At 40.0% G+C, this 19062-nt stretch overlaps 1 protein-coding gene across 3 annotated transcripts in view; it reads right to left on the reverse strand.

Annotated features, from left to right (window-relative positions):
- LOC130294677 (indolethylamine N-methyltransferase-like) overlaps positions 1 to 17669 on the reverse strand; it is a 78513-nt gene extending 60844 nt beyond the window's left edge. For 2 of the 3 annotated variants that reach the window (XR_008848576.1, XR_008848575.1), the window contains exon 1: positions 17546 to 17669. The gene's annotated coding sequence lies outside the window, so the exon portion shown is untranslated. Of the gene's footprint in view, positions 1 to 17001; positions 17053 to 17545 lie in introns of all 3 variants that reach the window. The other variant, XR_008848577.1, reaches the window with a different exon arrangement.
- Positions 17670 to 19062: the final 1393 nt, after the last annotated feature.

Genomic DNA, 19062 nt, shown 5'->3' on the forward strand with positions numbered 1-19062 from the left:
AAAATTCATAAAGATCAGATACACCCACCCACCCGGAAGACCCATCATATGACATAGACAGCATAACCAGTAACATCTCACAGTATCTTGATCTGATACTCCAACCCTATGTTCAAAAAATACCGAGCTATTTAAAAAACTCGGACGAATTAATTACTACCCTCAAAGATGTCACATGGGAGGAAGGCATGCTGCTGGTTACTATGGACGTATCAGCATTGTACTCCAATATAAAACCTGATCTGGGCTTAGCATGTACGGCTTTCTACTTAGAAAATGATCCCATTATGCCACCGGAACAGACCTCATTTCTTATGAAGTGTCTAGAAACCATTCTAAAGAATAATTTTTTCACATACGACGGGGCGACCTTCCACCAAATAAAAGCAACGGCCATGGGGACTAGGGTCGCCCCGTCGTATGCCAATCTCTTTATGGGCCAATTTGAAGACATTTTCCTCAGAAGGAACCCCTTATTCCAGAACAACACAGTCATCTATAAAAGATATATAGATGATTTGTTCTTACTATGGAGAGGTTCCCCACAAGAACTGGAAACATTAATTAAAGAAATTAATGAAAACAACTGGGGCCATACTTTGACCCCGAATATTTCAAGCATGACCATTGAATTCCTAGACCTCCAAATCTCACATACTAACAACCAAATCATCACTTCTACTCATTTCAAGTCAGTAGATTCAAACAGTTATGTTCCATTCCTATGCGGCCATTACAATAAATGGAAACTGAATATTCCATATGGCCAATTCCGACGAATCAGGAAAAATTGCACGGAGACAAGAACTTTCATTACACAATCCAAAACCCTAAAAAAAACGTTTCAAAGTGAAAGGATATCCTAAATCCTTGGTAGAGAATGCATACCACAAAACTTTGCTACTCACCCAGGTTGACTGTTTAGCTTCATCACAGATGGCTAAAAAAAATGAAAGTGGAAACTAAGGATGAACAAAAGAATGAAACCATTAATAGACAGACTGGTCTAGTAAAGATCTCTAATACTAAGAAATTCGCCGGTAACTTTATTACCACCTATTCAACCGGCCATTCGAAAATTAGGAACATCCTAAAAAAACATTGGGGCCTTTTGAGATGCGATCCGTACCTCAAGGATATTTTACCTGTACAACCTTCAATGACCTTTAGAAGGGCCCCCTCCCTAAAAAATATGTTGGCTCCAAGCCGTCTAAAGAAACAAAAGAAAAAAGCAACAACATCTATGGAAACGAGCCAAAAGAAAGGGGCATTCAGATGCAACACCAAAAGATGCCTGTGCTGTAAAACAATAACCAACCCCAATACCTCTTTTTCAAGTCACCATACAGGAGAAAAATTCAACATACAATTCCATCTTACCTGTCAGTCCCAATATGTGATCTACTTAATCAACTGCTGCTGCGGGTTACAATATGTTGGTCGCACGTCACAGAAACTGCATTTAAGGACCAACCAACATAGAAGTAACATCAAGAAGGGCTATATGAAACACAGCCTGTCACGGCACATCACTTTAAAACACAAAGGTGTTGCAAATTCATTCTCCATTATTCCAATTGATCACATTCCCAACCATATCACCAATCGTTCAGAAGCCCTGGCAAAGAGGGAAATGTTCTGGATATATAGGTTGGAATCACTTCAACCGTATGGTCTTAATGAGGCAGTAGAACTTATACATTGAATCAATTTGAATATGTCCAGTAAAACCTAATATCCAGGTGTGTGAATCATCACAAATAATGAATACCTCAGGGCCCAAGAAGAGCTAGTAGAAGACTAATATCTAAATAAATTCACCAGTATGGTTATATTACTCAAAAATACCTTTTAAGGATGTGCACTGCATTTCGCAATGGATGCGGTAGTAAGACACAGTTAACCCACTCACTACTCCGTGGAGCCGAGCCACTGCTTTCAAGCCTGCGATTCCCCCCATCCTCCGTGCCTTCTAACCCGGAGAAGGTCAGGTGCAGTGTGTCTCGTGGAGCTCCGCCGATGCGGTGATCTGACATCTACCTGGAGCAATTCTCGGCCGGGAGAACGGTCTCCCATCTCCTGTGTGGCCAGTTCCTCCTCTGCTATGCGTTTTTTCATCTCACCAGGAATCACGGCACTGGACCACTGAACTTTATTACAACCATTGGCGGCCCAAACAAGGGAGCCACCCGAACCCTCAACCTGGGATCTATGAGTGAGCATACTATCATTATAGTTTTTTTCTCTGAACTTTTCTCCCCTTCCTCTTTTTCCAGCGGGAATTCTTTTAATCTTTTTAATGTGTATATATATTATTGATTATTGATATGTACATTTAAATAGGATGTATATTGTGCAGCGCAATTTGATTCGCCAGTGTGTATTTTTTCGCTGGCTTTATTCTGTATAAATGGGACGGGAACCTATCCCAACATATGATTGGATCTGACGAAGAGGGGGTCTCCGCCCCTCGAAACGCGTTATCCCTTTTGTTATTGCATGTGCGAATAAAGACTCTTTTCTTTATGCCATATCCGAGTTCGTGGATTACAATTTTTCACCTCTCGTTGGAAACGAGCGCTACCAAGCACCGCTTCTTTGTGGAACCGGGATTCCACTATCCTTTTCCTTATACCAGACGTCCAGGACCAGTTCCCGAGATGAACGGGTGCCCAGCAGCTCTTCCACCACTACCTCCCAGGGATCTGGGAAACAAGCCCTCAACGGTGTTGTGTCTGTAACACAACACCCCCAGGTGAGCGCACCAGTCTCTGTTCCCCTGTGTATCTCCTATACATACAGAATCATGGTACATTAGTGCGCTCTCTTTTCTGTTTCCTTTTTTTGCATATACTCGAGTAATCAGTAAATATGGCTCCACTTACAAGCTCCCAGCTTTCTGCGGCAATCCTCTTCTCTGGTCTGCCTTCTAGCAGACCAGAAAAGTAGATTGTAGATAACACTGCCTACTGAGTATTAGTAATCTAAAGATTTCTATAAATAGTCCCTTATAGGGACTAAAAAGGTTTAAAAAAAAAGTTTTACATTTTTTTTTAATAAAGGCTTTCCCCTATAAAAAAAAATGTAATTCCCTGCTTTTCTTATTTTACAAGAAAAAAAATAAAAATAAAATCAATAAATAAACATATATGATATTGTCGCATGCGGAAATGTCTGATGTATTAAAATATTTTGTTAATGATCTTGTACAGTGAATAGCGTAAGCATAAAAAAAAACTAAATTCCAAAATTGCTGATTTTCTGTCAAATCACATCCCAGAAAAAAAAGATATAATAAAAAGCAAAGTGTGTATATATATATATATATATATATATATATATATATATAAACCGTATTTTTTTCACCGTATAAGACGCACTTTTTCTTCCCCAAAACTGGGGGGGAAAGTTGGTGCGTCTTAAGCTGCGAATACACACCTATTGCGGCGGTCCCTGCGGCCATCAACGGCCGGGACCCGCTGCTAATACAGGACATCACCGATCGCGGTGATGCCCTGTATTAACCCTTCAGATCAAAGCTGACCGCCGCGTCTGAAGGGAAAGTGACACTAATACAAAAAGAGACGTGGAGCTCACACTAAAGAACACGAGGTTAACTGACATCCTTCACTCAAAGGAGGGGGAAAAAGAAAACAATATCAAAAAAGATCAGTCCTGAGTATCAAAAAAGATTATCAAAAATAAAACAATATTTCTGTGAGTGGAACACTGAGGAAAGTGACACTAACCCGGCTGCATCGGGAGGGACCTTACCTGCCTCCTTGGTGTCTGCTCTGTGCCGCAATCCCCTGCATGGCCGGTGCTCTCCTTCGACGTCATCACGTTGTCGTGCACGCATGATGACGGCGCCGTGATGACGGCGACGGAGAGCATGGATCCCGGCGAAGAAGACGTCCGGAGCGACGGGGACACAACGGGGACGCGGTGATAGCGATGGAGCGACATCCAGGGCAGCGGTGACGGGTCCGGAGCGGCGGGGACATGTGAGTATTACCTCCTATACCAGTGGTTTTCAACCTGCGGACCTCCAGATGTTGCAAAACTACAACTCCCAGCATGTCCGGACAGCCAACGGCTGTCCGGGCATGCTGGGGGTTGTAGTTTAGCAACATCTGGAGGTCCGCAGGTTGAAGATCACTGTTGGGTTCAGAATCTTTTTTTTCTAGATTTTGCACCTTTAAAATTGGGTGTGTCTTATATGCCGGTGCGTCCTATAGGGCAAAAAATACGGTATATATATCAATTAAAACTACAGTACAATAATAGAAAAGCATTCAAAGATGGGTGTTGTTTCAACTGTATTGAGCCACAGAATAAAGATAACATGTCACTTTTTTCTGGTAAAGTGAAAAGCGTCCCTACAAAGTACAATTGGTCGCGCGCAAAAAAAAGCCTTGTATAGCTCTGTGGATGGGAAAAAAAACAAAAGTGCAAAAATGAAAATGTCCTGTGTCCTCAAGGCTAAAATTGGCTGTGTAGTCAAAGGGTTAATATCAACTAATTTGAATTTCTCCTCTCTTTAGGGGCAGCAGAATGGTGTGTGGGTATGTGGTGGAAATATTGTTAGAGGTAAGATAATAAAACTCTAAAAAATTGGAAACATACATACTTGTAACGAAAGCTTTGGAGAGATTTTCAATAGTAAATTTCAAGAAATCCTCCTTAAAGACCTTTTTAGGTTTATCTGAATAGTAATGTTCCAGGAATAGTTTGGAATCAAATCCATGAACATGATAGATCTTACGGGAGCCGGAATCCATCGTGTAATCTTCTATCACAGACAGGTGACTGTATCTACACCGGAGCTACAGGTCTTTATATAATAACCAGGAATCATATTACAAAACATGATAATAAGATGTAAGCGTTATTGACATAATAAGATGTTATTAACATGAATTATTTATGAGTCAGTCGAGATTTGTTATATATTTATTTAAAGCATTAACCTCTTCCCCTGGCATGCTTTTGGACTTAAAGGGGTACTCTGCCCCCAGTCATCAGCTGCACGGAGCAAAGTTCACTCTGTGCCTGATGTCAGGGGCTGGAGTATTGTGATGTCATGGCTCCGCTCCCTCACGATGTCACACTCCGTCCCCTCAATGCAAGCCTATGGGAGGAGGTGTGATGGCTGCCACACCACCTCCCATAGACTTGCATTGAGGGGGTGGGGTATGACATCACGGGGGGGGGGGGGATGTCACAATACTCCGGCCCCTATATCATGACTCATCAAGCACGGAACGAACTTTGCTCCGTGCACTGGATGTCTGGGGCGCTGCAGCGGGACCCCTGTCATCAGAGATTTTATCCCCTATTCATTGAATAGGGGATAAGTTGTCTAGGGGCAGCGTACCCATTCAATGCCCAAGGATTTTTTTTTTCCTTTTTTCTATTGTTGGCTCACAAGTGCCATAACTTTTTTTTCTTTTTTCATCGACAAAGATATAAGCTCTTTCTTGCATCTTAAATTGACACCATCCCCTGTACAGTGAGAATAACATTGTAGCTTTATTCTGTGGGTCAGTATGATAACAGTGATACCAAATTTATATAGTTTTTTTTTACTACATTCCGTAAAAGAAAGTGTTGCCACTTTACAAGATCCATAACTTGACGATGCTATGTTGGGGCTAATTTTTTACAAAAAAAACCTAGCAGATTTATTGGTTGGAAAACATGACTTTTAAATTTTTTTTTTCTTTTTTGTTGGGAGGCGGATTAAGAAGCGTTTCATTTAATGGATAAGTAATAAAATTATTTTATTGTTTGGATCATTGCAGATTTAGCAATGTCATACATATTTTTTTTTAGGATTTATGTATAACAAAGGGATATAAAGGGGAAATATATTTAAAATTTTTTGTGGTGGGGATTTAGTTATTACTTATGTACATTTTTTTTTTCACTAGACTCAAAAGGTGACTGACAGCTTGTGTGATACCCAGCACTAGTTCTCTAGTGCAGTGTCTTTAGCCCGTCAGCTTTATGCTGACAGGCATTGTACCTGGCCATGCTGCACAGCATGGCTGGATACCTATAGAAATCCTGGGGCCTTCACAAGACCCCCGGCTGCCATGGAAACAAGTCTCAGGAGCTGGGGATCGAAGGGCCACTGCTGCAGGTAAGCAGTACTCTCCAAATGCTGTGATCATGATTTGACCATCATGTGAAGGGTTTAACTACCTAGAGAGGAGGTTTCTCCCCTTCGGGTAGTTACAGCAGGAACCCAGGAACGGGAGAGCCACTCTACCTTATTATAGCCACACCGTGAAAACATGGCAGGCTAGAGTAAGGACCTTTAAAGAATACCTGTCACAAAACTAAACTTTTAATATATTATTCTATATGTAATTATAAGACACATTGGTATTTACTTGTTGTTAAAATTCTCAAACTTTATATTTTTTTAATGTGATTGAAAAAATGGCCTCTAGGTAGCTGTGTTCTGTTCTCTGCCACAAGTCAAACAGTTAGTTTAGTCTTCTCTCAGCCTGGCAGGAGACCAAACTTAGGAAGTGTGTGCGAGGCATGGGGAGGCATAGCTCTCACAGGCTTCAGTAACGTCTTGCCTGCTGGGGAACACCCACTTTCTCCTGTCGGGAGCTCACACAATGTAAGCAATGGCAAAGGTATGATACACAGTAGAGCCCTGTATTGGGATTGGGATCCCGTGGGACCCCACCCAAAACCTGCTGGTGCGGGCGGTCAGGAGGCTGCAGCGGGCGGGCACGGGTGGGCACGTGCCGCCATTCCGTCCCTGGACGGTCAGTCAGTGACCCTCCACATTCAGCTTCTGCCGCCACCCTACGGTATGTAAAAATGACATTAAAGGGACATTTAGGTGTGGTGGTTGTAAGGCATGTGATTTAATAAAAGTGTCAAAAACATTCAAAAGATATACAGACAATCACAAATTTAGGAATTTCAATTATGTGAATTGTAAAACTGCAGGAGTAATCTACTTGCCCACATGCCCTTGCCCTAAAGGATATGTGGGGAAATACTCATAGAGAACTAAGATGCTGTGTCTTAGAACATGTAGGAGACATTAAGAACAGAAGGGATAAAACCCTATCCAATCACATGCACCTCCACCACTCGGACTTCCCCCTGAACATCTCCTTCCAGGCCATAGATACTTTCAAAATTAACATTAGAGAGGGCAATACTGCTCAACAACTCCTCCAATTGGAGGTGAGGTGGATATATATTGACTAAAAACTGTCACCCCCTTTGGTCTTAATGATTCTTTATAAGTCCTAAAGAAGGATCCGCTGCAGTTGAAGTAGTCACTGTGTTTTCACGTTTCTTGTTCCAAATGGTGGCATTATCCCCTGCTTTTCTGGTCCTACTGGCCTTGAGTTAGCCAACTTTAAGTCCCAATTATATACATTTCCAGATGAGTAATAATTTTGATCTTTGGCCCACTTTAGCCATTTTGCATCTTCTTGGTCACTCTGAAGTTTCTTCTAAAAGGACTTTTGTTAATCTAGTAGTTGTTGGCAATCTACCTTAGGTAAGGCTTTACGTAAAGAGTCCTCTAGTTCAGTCACTCTAGCTGCAGTAGAAGTAATGTCTTTGTGCAGGAATTACAAATTGAGAAAAATCATATCTAGAGAGTATTTATTTAACATTTCATGATAATGGGTACGTTACTCTGATGGTAATAGGCATTATCATGAGGTTGTATGCGCAGTCCTCAATAGTAAATCAATAGTGGAAGGAACATGTAGAAAAGATTGATCGCATCCCATGTTTTGTTGAATAAGATCCGCATCCTGGTTGGTGTAGGAAAAAACACTTGGAGTTAAAGCCTGTAGGTCCTCATTTCTTAAGTTCCATGATGATCCTAAAGAAATGGGGCAAGCTCTTCTGATCAACAATAAATTCCAAGGAGGTGGAGTAGCACAAAACAAGTGAATGGATGAGCAAGCTGAGGTCAGGCTCCGGTCCAGAGCCTCACTTCATATACTAAACAGATATGCAGCAGCACTCCAGATATAATAATCAAATGGTGGCTTTTATTCAATCACCAAAGGGTAGCGATGTTTCGTTCACCTCTCGTGACCTCTCCTCAATGTTGGTCTCCATAAGTTTGTGTATATTGAGAACCGCGACATTAATCTTATGTCTTACGTGAATGAATAAAAGCCACCATTTGATCGCTATATCTGGAGTGCTGCTGCATATCTGTTTGGTATATGAAGTAGGGCTCTGGACCAGAGCCTGACCTCAGCTTGCACCAGCTCATCCATTCACTTGCTATCTTTCCTAGTCAAAATATTTCCTAGTGTCTTTCACGTTTTCACATTTTTGCTTTGAAATAGTTATTTCTACTATTTGTGTATCTGTTTCCTATTGACAGAGGCTTGTCCAGTCAAACTGTATGATAAAACAATGTTTTAACTATCTCTGACCATTTTAGCTCAATCTGTGTGCAATTTTATCTACTTTGGATAAAGTTTATCCCCTACTACTCATAATAACCAGACATCACATCACATTACCAGTAATCCAGGTCTCAGTTTTCCTTCTTCCCTCTTCAGGTGAAATGTTGAACAATCACTTTCTTAAATTTTTTCCATGTATTTCAGTGCCCAGTTACAGGACAAAGAAGAAACAGTGAGAGAAGCCGCTCAACATGTGACCAAATGTGACCTTGAGAAAGAAAATATAAGGGATCCAATAGTCTTACCACCAGCCGATTGTATCATCAGTGCTTGGCTCCTAGATGTTAGCTGCCAAATTAAAGATGACTACATCAGATATCTGAGAAAGTTCTCAGGGTTGCTGAAACCTGGAGGGCACCTCATGTTAATTGGGGATTTAGATACAACATATTTCACAGTCGGGAAAGACAAGCTTCATGTACTCTCATATAATGAGGATTTTGTCAGGAAAGCTCTAGTTGCAGAAGGTTTTGTTATTGATATCTTTGTGAGTAAGAAGACAACAGGTGTGAGTCCCCTCATTGACAAGGAGAAATAAGACTGAGTACATTTTAAAGTTAAGTCTGTATGTCCAGAGTTCACATGTCGAGAGTTGGTTGGGAGACCTTACTGTGGAGTTATAATAGCACAGAGACCTTGTTTCATCATTTTGGCATCATAAGAGCCTGAAGACTTTAGATCTGTTGCTTTGTTTTGTTCCGTGTTTGCTTTATAGTAATACTGTAATAAAGTGACATATACTACACTTAACTGTTTGTTTTCTTTACCATGGTGAGATCTTTATCACTTTCATGTCCCATAAATATTACAAGCCTTGATTGAGGACCAGACTGTGACTAAAAAGCAGCCCAGGCACTCTAGCACCCCCCATCCCCCTCTTCCATACTGTAAAAACTTATCAGCGTGCAATACCTACCTGCACACATTTTTACCTGACTTGGTCACATCTGTTACAATTAAGTATGTAAACTACACTATCAACACATCAATGACTTAACTCATTGTTCCGAATAGTACCCCTTGACATCCAAATTTCAAGAATTGTACCTCACTACATAGTGACTTAATATTATTACCATACAGTTTTATGGTGTAAAGTGTTAGATCTTATGCAGGAGAAGGGGAGATTCCCTGTAGATGTTATCAGCAAAGATAAAGATGATTACATAAGATATCTGAGGAAGTTCTCTGGGTTACTGAAACCTGGAGGACACCTTATATTATTTGGGGATTTAGAGACAACATATTTCACAGTGGGGAAAGACAAGATTCATGTACTCTCATATGATGAGGATTTTGTCAGGAGAGCTCTAGTTGGAGAAGGATTTGTTATTGATACCCTTGTGAGTAAGAAGGTCACGGGTGTGAGTGACCTCATTGACCATAAGGGTGTCATATTTGTAGCAGCTCACAAAGAGAAATAAGTCTGAGTAAATTTTACAAGTTAAGTCTGTATGTCCAGAGTTCATATGTAAAGCTATACATCAGGATAGAATAATTATAACGTAGCTTCCTCTATGACTTTATTTACCCAGAATATTTTTTGCAAATCTTGTTAATTTATTCGTTTGTGTCCAGCGCTTGATATATGTATATGTTAATATAATTGTCCTGTCTTTACAGAGGTATTCCTATATGAATAAAATATCCCCTACTTAGAGTATGGGGATAACAAGCTGATCAGTGAAGGTCTGATTACTGATCCTGAAAACAGTGACAAGATTGTCCCCAGAATTAATTGTGTGCATCACATGTGCTCGGCCAGTGTTCCATTTCTTCCATTGGGGGCCAGACGCACATTGCTTGGTTTAGCACTCTGTAAGCTTTTGTGATCGTATAGCAAATGATTGTAGATGCACATGGGGTGTGTACAGTTTATTCAAGGGACAATTTTGTCCCTATTCTTGGGATAACTGGGTCTGAGCAGTTGGGCCTTCACCGATCAGTTTGTTATTTCCTATGCTGCAGATCAGGGATACTGTCAGATGGAAATACCTCTTTAAAAGAAAGGAGTATACTTTCCAAAATTTTGACCTGGCCAGTTTACCTAACTTTGGCAAGAAGCTTGGTTCAGGCCAAGCGAGTAAACTAAAAGTCCTGCCTAATACTGTTAGGTCACCAAGGAATTAATCTAAGCGCTTAATAGCTGTTTATAAGGCAAAGTTAAATTCCAAGTTAGATCAAAATGTATAACTATGTAAGGCAGATACAGGAGGCACTCACCACCGGATTACATGATGCATAAAGTTCTTCTTTATTTTAGGAAATGCAGCAGCAGACAGGACATGTGTGGACGCAGCCAAAATGTATAACTATGGGTAAATAGATGCTTTCTGGTGGTTAATAACATTTTGTTTAAAAACACACTGCACAGATTTTTTAAGATCCAAAAATGATGACTGCTAAACGTTTTCTACATGTCATCCTTGAGAAAGCCACGCATAGTGGCGAAACATGTAGGGTGTTAGCAGCATCTTTATTTTAATTTGCACTATTGTCCACTGTTACATGAGGATTTAAGTGAGAAGCAGTGCATACTGTAGGTGCTACTGCCTCCACACTGACATAACTGAGACTCTAATCAGTGCTGGTTCAGCACTGAATATCTCTCTCCAATATAAATATAACTAGTTCTTATCAGTAAGAACAGTTGTCCACAATATAAATATTGGAGAGGATAGAGGACTACAATATCAGTGGAGAATTGATGTTGTTTTTAATCTCTCCTCTGTTTTAAAAGTGCAATTAAAAGTTATGTTTTATGAGAGAAGGGGTTATGAGGGAATAAGTGCCTTATGGGCACACTTGCTGTATGGTTGTACTGTACAATCCCTTTCTCGTGGGGCGATTTATTTAGTTGTTGTGTTCTACAGGTTTGGTTCGCTCATCTCTACCCTTTAATATTAAAAGATGTTGTGTATCACAATCCCAGGGGACATTCTTTTTTTCAATAAATATTGCCAAGAATCTTTATTCTTAAAAAAAAAAAAAAAAAAAAGCTGTAGGTTATATGTTATAAATTCATTGGGAGCCCCTTTGGTTAGGAGACCTTACTGTGGAGTTATAATAGCACAGAGACCTCGCTTCATCATTTTGGCATCATAAGAGCCTGAAGACTTTGGATCTGATGCGTTGCTTTGTTCCGTGTTTGCTTTATAGTAAAACTGTAATAAAGTGACATATACTAAACCTGTTTGTTTTCTTTATCATGGTGAGATCTTTATCACTTTCATGTCCTATCAATTATACAAGCCTTGATTGATGTCCAGTAACCATGAATGAGGACCGGACTGGGACTAAAAAGCAGCCCAGGCACTCTGCCCCCCCCCCCCTTCCCTCCCCATTCCATACTGTGAAAAATTTGCCGTGTACAATACCCACCTGCACACATTTTTACCTGAATTGGTGTAAACTACACTATCAACACAACAATAAATTAACTTAGTGGTTCCCAAGAGTACCCCTTGGCATCCCATTTCAAGAATTGTACCTCACCACACAGTGACTTAATATTATTACCATACTGTTTTATGGTGGTAAGTGTTAGATCTCGTGTAAGAGAAGGGGAGATTCCCTGTGATCTCCAGATTGGGGCCCCAATGCACTATGACAAGCTTCAAGCTTTTAGCTAATATTCATAAGACGTCATGAGAGGAAACTGTGCTTTACCATGAGTTGTCAAGAAAGGAGACCAAGCATGTCCAATAGGCATAATGGAGGTAACTAATGACAGGTGGTCGTATAGGGCTATAAGACATTCACAAAAGGAGGTCATACATGGCTATTGGGAACCAAAGGTCTGTCGGAAACATATTAACACACCAATATTATAATAGAACATGGCAGTACTGAATGAGTCCTAGTGTTGCTCGCGAATATTCGCAGTGCGAATTTTATTCACAAATATCGCATATTCGCGAATTCGCGAATATTTGCGAATATAGCGCTATATATTCGTATTTACGAATATTGTTTTTTTTTTTTTTTTTTCTTCACAGTACACATCACAGTGATCATCCCTCTCTGCTTCCAGCTTATGTGGTGTAAAGAAGGCTCTAATACTACTGTGTGAGACTGGTGTGCGAATTTTCGCATATGCGAAGATTAGCATACGCTAATTTGCGCATATGCAAATTTTGGTTTATGCAAATTTTTTATATGCTAATTTCCGCATATGTAAATTTTCGCATACGCATACATATATTACGAATATGCGAATATTCACGAATATATGACGAATATTCGTCCATATATTCGCGAATATTCGCAAATTCGAATATGGCCTATGCCGCTCAACACTAATGAGTCCATGTTACAAATCAAAGAAAAAATACTAGCATTAACATACAGATGACAGGTACAAGTGACTATTCACACTATAATTCATTACTGCTTGTGGCTGAAGTAAAATTGTTTTATTATTATTATTATTATTCTCTTATTTATTTATAAGAAAACACACAGTCCCTGCTTCTTGTGATTATGCCTTTATATTTGAAAAAAACTTTGAAATCATCGAAGTAGTCACTTTATTTCCCAGCCACTAACAACTAATACAAGAATTTGAATCTTTATTGAAAATAGGAATAGACACACAAGACTAAAAATGTTCACATCAGTATATGTATATAGTAGCGTAATTTGCTGGAGACCAATGCAAGTTTCATGTAGGGCAAAAAGTTTTCCTGTCCCATATCATAGTTTTTGAGACCAACTACACAGCAATTTAAAACCAAGAAGACACAATCTCCCTCAATGTTTCACCACTACTGTGGCTTTGTTAAGAGGCATGTGGGCTATGGTTAAAAAAAGGCGAAGAGGGGGTTTATTTAACCTCCCAAGAGTGACCTCATATCTACAAATAAACAATCAACCATGCATAAGAGATGGGCAGAGAACCCACCTCCAATGAGGAAGGCAGAGACCATGATACTGACACTTGTTACAACAAAAAAAAAGGAACATCTCAAACTTTCAATCCACTCAAACTATGAGTCATTCCAAGATAGGACTTTGCACATGAAGACATCAGGCATGTCATTTGACCGGCTGTGCATTAGGCAGATTTGCTGACACTAACCCTCCAGAGGGTGATCTGGTGCGATTGCGCTGAAAAACTGTGCTCCAAAAAGAAATGTGCATGGACTTATCCTCAGAGATAGATATCCATACTCTTAGAGAGTCATGGACATCGGGACCAATTCTATTGTACCAGGCTCCCCACCCTCTGATGGGTTTGTCACAGCTGCGGGGGCATTGTCAGGGTAATGAACTATGCCTGCTTTGTACACAGAAGAAAACAGAACTGTGGGAACCCGAGACAGGCACGTATGTGACAGTTACAGTGTTAGATTTAAATATAAGCAAATTATACTAAGTTTCTACATCCTCTTGGAGTCCTTCATCTTATCTTCCCCTTCTTACTTTCTTTCTGGTCTAAGCGGTTTCTCAGTTTATTTTTCTTTATAAAACATATTTGTTAATTTTTTAATAATTTTTTCTCCATGTCTACATATAATAAGATGTGTTCCCAGACATGTCATAGTATTGACATTCTTTGTGCATTACATCCTGGTAAATATGTATAAAAAGACCCCAGTCACCAAAAAACAAGTCACCAGTCATGAGTTACAGATAACCATATTGGATTATGGCTTCCATCACCTATAAGATCTGTCATGTGCAGGGCTTTAAAGGGGTACTCTGCTGCCAAACATCTTATCCTCTATCCAAAGGATAGGAATTAATATGTTAGATTGTGGGGGGCTCGCCGCTGGGACACCCCTGCGATCTCCACTATGGTACACCAGTCATCTGGTGCATGGAGCGAACTCCGCTCTGTGCCGGATGACTGGTGATCACAGCCACTACGCCACCTCCATTCATGTCTATGGAGGAGGCTTGACGGTTATGTCCTAGCCGTAAAGCCCCTTCTCATAGACATGAATCGAGGGGGCATGGTGTGACTTGCAGCTTCTGTGTTCTGAATGCCGCCGCTGCCAGCCCAGATGTTGCGGGGGTCCCACCGGCGAGCCCCCCGTGATCTAACAACTTATTCCCTATCCTTTGGATAGGGAATATGATGTTTAGCAGTTGAATACCCCCTTTAATGCTATACAACATCTGGAACCATATTGGTCAAATAAAGCTGAAATGACCTTGGAGAGGATTTATTGTTATTTCCCATTGAAAATCTTAGCTCAACTAAGGTTTATAATTTTTCTATTTCATTTAATTTTGCATACTTTTAAGTAACTGATGTGAACATTACTGGGGGAGGTCACAGCTATATAAATATTTGGCTATACATATAGTCAAATAGAGAGGCCACACATTATAAGGCGGCATGATAGTCCTGGATGAGTCCCTGTTACACATCTTAGAAAAAACACTAACATCAACATACAAACACAGGTTCAAGAAAATATACATACTACTGCAGGCGGCTGATAAATTATATTGTTTTGTTGATTTTTCTCATCTGATCGTAGGCAAACACACAGTTCCTGCATCTTGTGATTATACCTTTATATTGACAAAAGTCACAAGGAGTCAGATGGTAGCAGAATATTGTGACTAATTGTATCCCCATTAAACTTGCATAACAGCCCTGTATGTTAGCCTCTGTTCACGGAATCATCATCATGACCCTACAACGCAGCTATGATCAGTATGACTAATTCATAGCCCAATAGAACCTAACTGATCCTGATGGATCACATTGACTCACAATTGGATCTCTGGTGTTTTTGGTTTTGGGTTTCTGGTGTTTTTGATTGCAAGAATTGCTCCCCCTGCAGGCTATGTTGTTCTTGCCATCAAAACCACCAGAATGAAATACAAAGTTGACACCATTAAAGGAGTACTCCACTGCTAGATATCTTATCCCCTATCCAAAGAATAGGGGATAAGATGTCTGATTGCGGGGGTCCCGCTGATGGGGATCCCGGCGAACTCCAGCAGCACGTTAAAATGAAATATTGAAATGACAACAAATCACCAACCTAAATCTCTGAAAGTAATGCTGTCCAACCCTCTGATCCTGCCTTATAGGGGGGCTTCAATCAAGGGGTTATTCCCTAATCAACAATACAGTAAGAAATTACAAATAAACTTACAGAGATAACTGTATTGTACGTTAGGGAACACCACCACGGTTGAGGCCATCCTAACCAGATAAACCAGACAGGATATAACTTTACAAATAGGGCAGGATATAACATACAAACATACAGTTCAAAAAAAGGAATCAAAATAAATGGCATATATGAATAAATGAACAAAGCTAGATATGGAATAAGCATACAGCAGAAAAAAGGAGATGAAGGGGATGAACAGATGAACTGAATCTAAAACACTAAACAGATCAGGAAACATAAAACACTGTTCACACTGGACACTGAACAGAGAACAAACTAGACTCCCCACTCCAAACATAGAGGGAAAACAATACTAACTCCAAATATACTTCTAGCCAGCAGGCACACTCCACCGTGTCATCAGGATACTGGCCTAGAAGGAAACAGAACTATAATACACGGAACACTGGTCTGAGAAATGGATGAGTCTGAACAGACTCCAGAGAAAACTTCAAAAGCCAAACTCCAAAACATGGATTAACACAGGTCAGAATACCAAACAGAAATACTACATACAGAGCACGGTACAAGTGACACAACACTTAGGTAAATGATGTCTGGATCCCAAGACCAGCTTTATGGAGTGTCCCTTGGTGAATAAATATAAATGTAAATCTAAGTAGAAAATCACCAATTAGGCTCTTGATGTAGTAAAACATAACTTTTACTTGATAAAAAAAATGATAAAATTACACAAAATTTATAGTGTACCTCAAGAAAGTGTTGGGATTGGGAGAAGGATACAGGTGAGTACCTATGCTAAACACCCTGGCTCACATAGGGGGACTCCTAAGACCTAAGTGTGGAATAGGGATGGGGAATTATATACAATACACATATATATTTATCTATCTATATATATATATATATATATATATATATATATATATATATATACATACAGTGAAGTGGTGAACCTCTCTTGCCAATGTGCTTTGCCCATAGGCTGCAAGGGCTCATCAGGGAGTAATAGGAAACCACAATGGGATAAAAGCATGAATAAACAAAAATGCTATGATATTGATGCAGCGTTAGTACACTTGGTTACTGTAAAGTGTTAGTACACTGGGTTAGTAGGTGTCAACCAGTCTAATGTATAGAGTTAGATATAGGCTACAGTCAAAGTAAATGTCATGTCAGAATAGATCACTGAGTCACATAGGTAGGTCACAAGATGGATGACATAGCATGGGTTACACATATGGGTTCACATATAAAATGCTGATTACATAACGCAATGAGCATGGCCTTATGTAAAATTGACCCTAGTTGAACTTCTGTAGGGGGTTGATGCTGACTGTAAAAGAAACAAATAAATACTAATGTCACTAAGAAAATAGCAATATAATATTGCACATGATGGAGCATGACAGGAAGAAACAGCTTACCAATCTCAGCAAGTTGTTATGCACGTGGTAACCCAATGTATTCCTCTGTTCCTATAAGACAGAGAGTTGAAGGCCTCTGATATAGACCATAGTTATAGATGAATAGGCAAGGAGGATAAAATATAAATTGATATTCATAACTGACCCCAAAACCTGAAACTGAAAAGATGTATCAGCACATATAATTCCAAATGCCACTTACCAAAAATGGAAGGGCTAGCAAAAGATACAACCTAGGCCAATAATGTATCCTACTGATAGCAAAAGTAGTGTTGTGGACTGTAATACAATAAAATAATATAAGACCCTTCTATAAATCGATGTCAATAAAAACAATTGCAAAATAAAGAGCCACTGAGGAGAAAGTGAACTGGGGCTAACTGACCTGGTACTGAGAAGTGCTGAAGATATATATGGCACCAGCAGGAAAGCAAGATAGAGCTTGTGAGAAGCATTGAGATAGAGATATCCATTAATGTATAGCCGTCCGAGTACTTAGTAAAGCCATCATAAGTTATAACCGCATGGCAATACATATACTGACCTGGTGCCAGGTGTATCAGAGGAAGGTAGGATGGTGGTCGCAGTTAAGCCCAGAGACGATGCTGAGTTGATGCCATGTGTCAAGCGCTTAGATAGCCTGATGCGGCACGTCAATGTGCCGTGCTTCCTGTCCAGTGGAACGTACATCAGCATCACTTCCGGTCCAGTGGAGCACATTTCTGCGTCACTTCCAGTACGGTGGAACGCAAGCTGCATTCCACCTCGGGGATACGCTATGCTGCGCTGAGGTTGCGCAGCGCTGGAGTTGCTAGAGTAACAGTGGAACACAAGCTGTGTTCCACCTATAGTAGATTGCTATATGCTGCGCTGGAGTTAATGACTGAACCGGTGACGCAGACCTATGTCGGAACTAGGATGCAATCACAAAATACTATGAAAAAGGGCCGCATGAACAGACAAATTGGTCTACAGCACAGATCTGCCATTAATGATAAGATAAATGTGATGAAAAAGAAGAAAAAAAACACAAAACAGAGATAACTATTGAAAAGAGAATATATTTACAGATAAAATACAAAATAAATATATCTGATACTGAATGAATTAGATATGAATGGATGGATGAAGAAGTTACGGGGTCAAGTATAAGTTAGACAACTAGAAACCCAGGCCAACGAAGATGAAAAATTAAAAGATAGAAATGGGGTTGGGACAAGCCCCTCCTGATATTGAACATATAGATAATGGCATGAAAGATTGATAAATAAGCAACTTGACATAAAGAGCAGTGGGGGAGGAAAAAGATCGTGATTGAAATTTAAATAACTGATGTAAATTATAAAGAATCATTAAGACCAAAGGGGGTGACAGTTTTTAGTCAATATATATCCACCTCGCCTCCAATTGGAGGAGCTGTTGATCAGTATTGCCCTCTCTAATGTTCATTTTGAAAGTATCTATGGCCTGGAAGGAGATGTTCAGGGGGAAGTCCGAGTGGTGGAGGTGCATGTGATTGGATAGGGTTTTATCCCCACTGTTCTTAATGTCTCCTACATGTTCTAAGACACAACATCTTAGTTCTCTATGAGTATTTCCCCACATATCCTTTAGGGCAAGGGCATGTGGGCAAGTAGATTACTCCTGCAGTCTTACAATTCACATAATTGAAATTCCTAAATTTGTGATTGTCTGTATATCTTTTGAAGGTTTTTGACACTTTTATGAAATCACATACAACCACCACACCTAAATGTCCCTTTAATGTTATGATCCAGCCAGGTAGATATTTTTTTGGAGGTGTGAAATGACTGTGAACTAGAAGATCATTTAGATTTTTTGCTCTTCTATAGGTGATGACTGTCCTGTCTTCAACAAATTGGCCCACTAGTGGGTCAGATTTAAAAATGGGCCAGTATTGGTTAATAATGAATCATTTGTCATTAGTGGCCGCATCGAAGGTGGTGATGATCCATGAAGGTGTTGTATTGACTGGATCATGATCCCTGGGGTGTAGGAGTTGAACTATGTCCTTTTGTTTTGCACTTTGATAAGCTTGTC

Source organism: Hyla sarda, chromosome 10, assembly GCF_029499605.1.
Source record: "Hyla sarda isolate aHylSar1 chromosome 10, aHylSar1.hap1, whole genome shotgun sequence".
NCBI lineage: Eukaryota > Metazoa > Chordata > Amphibia > Anura > Hylidae > Hyla > Hyla sarda.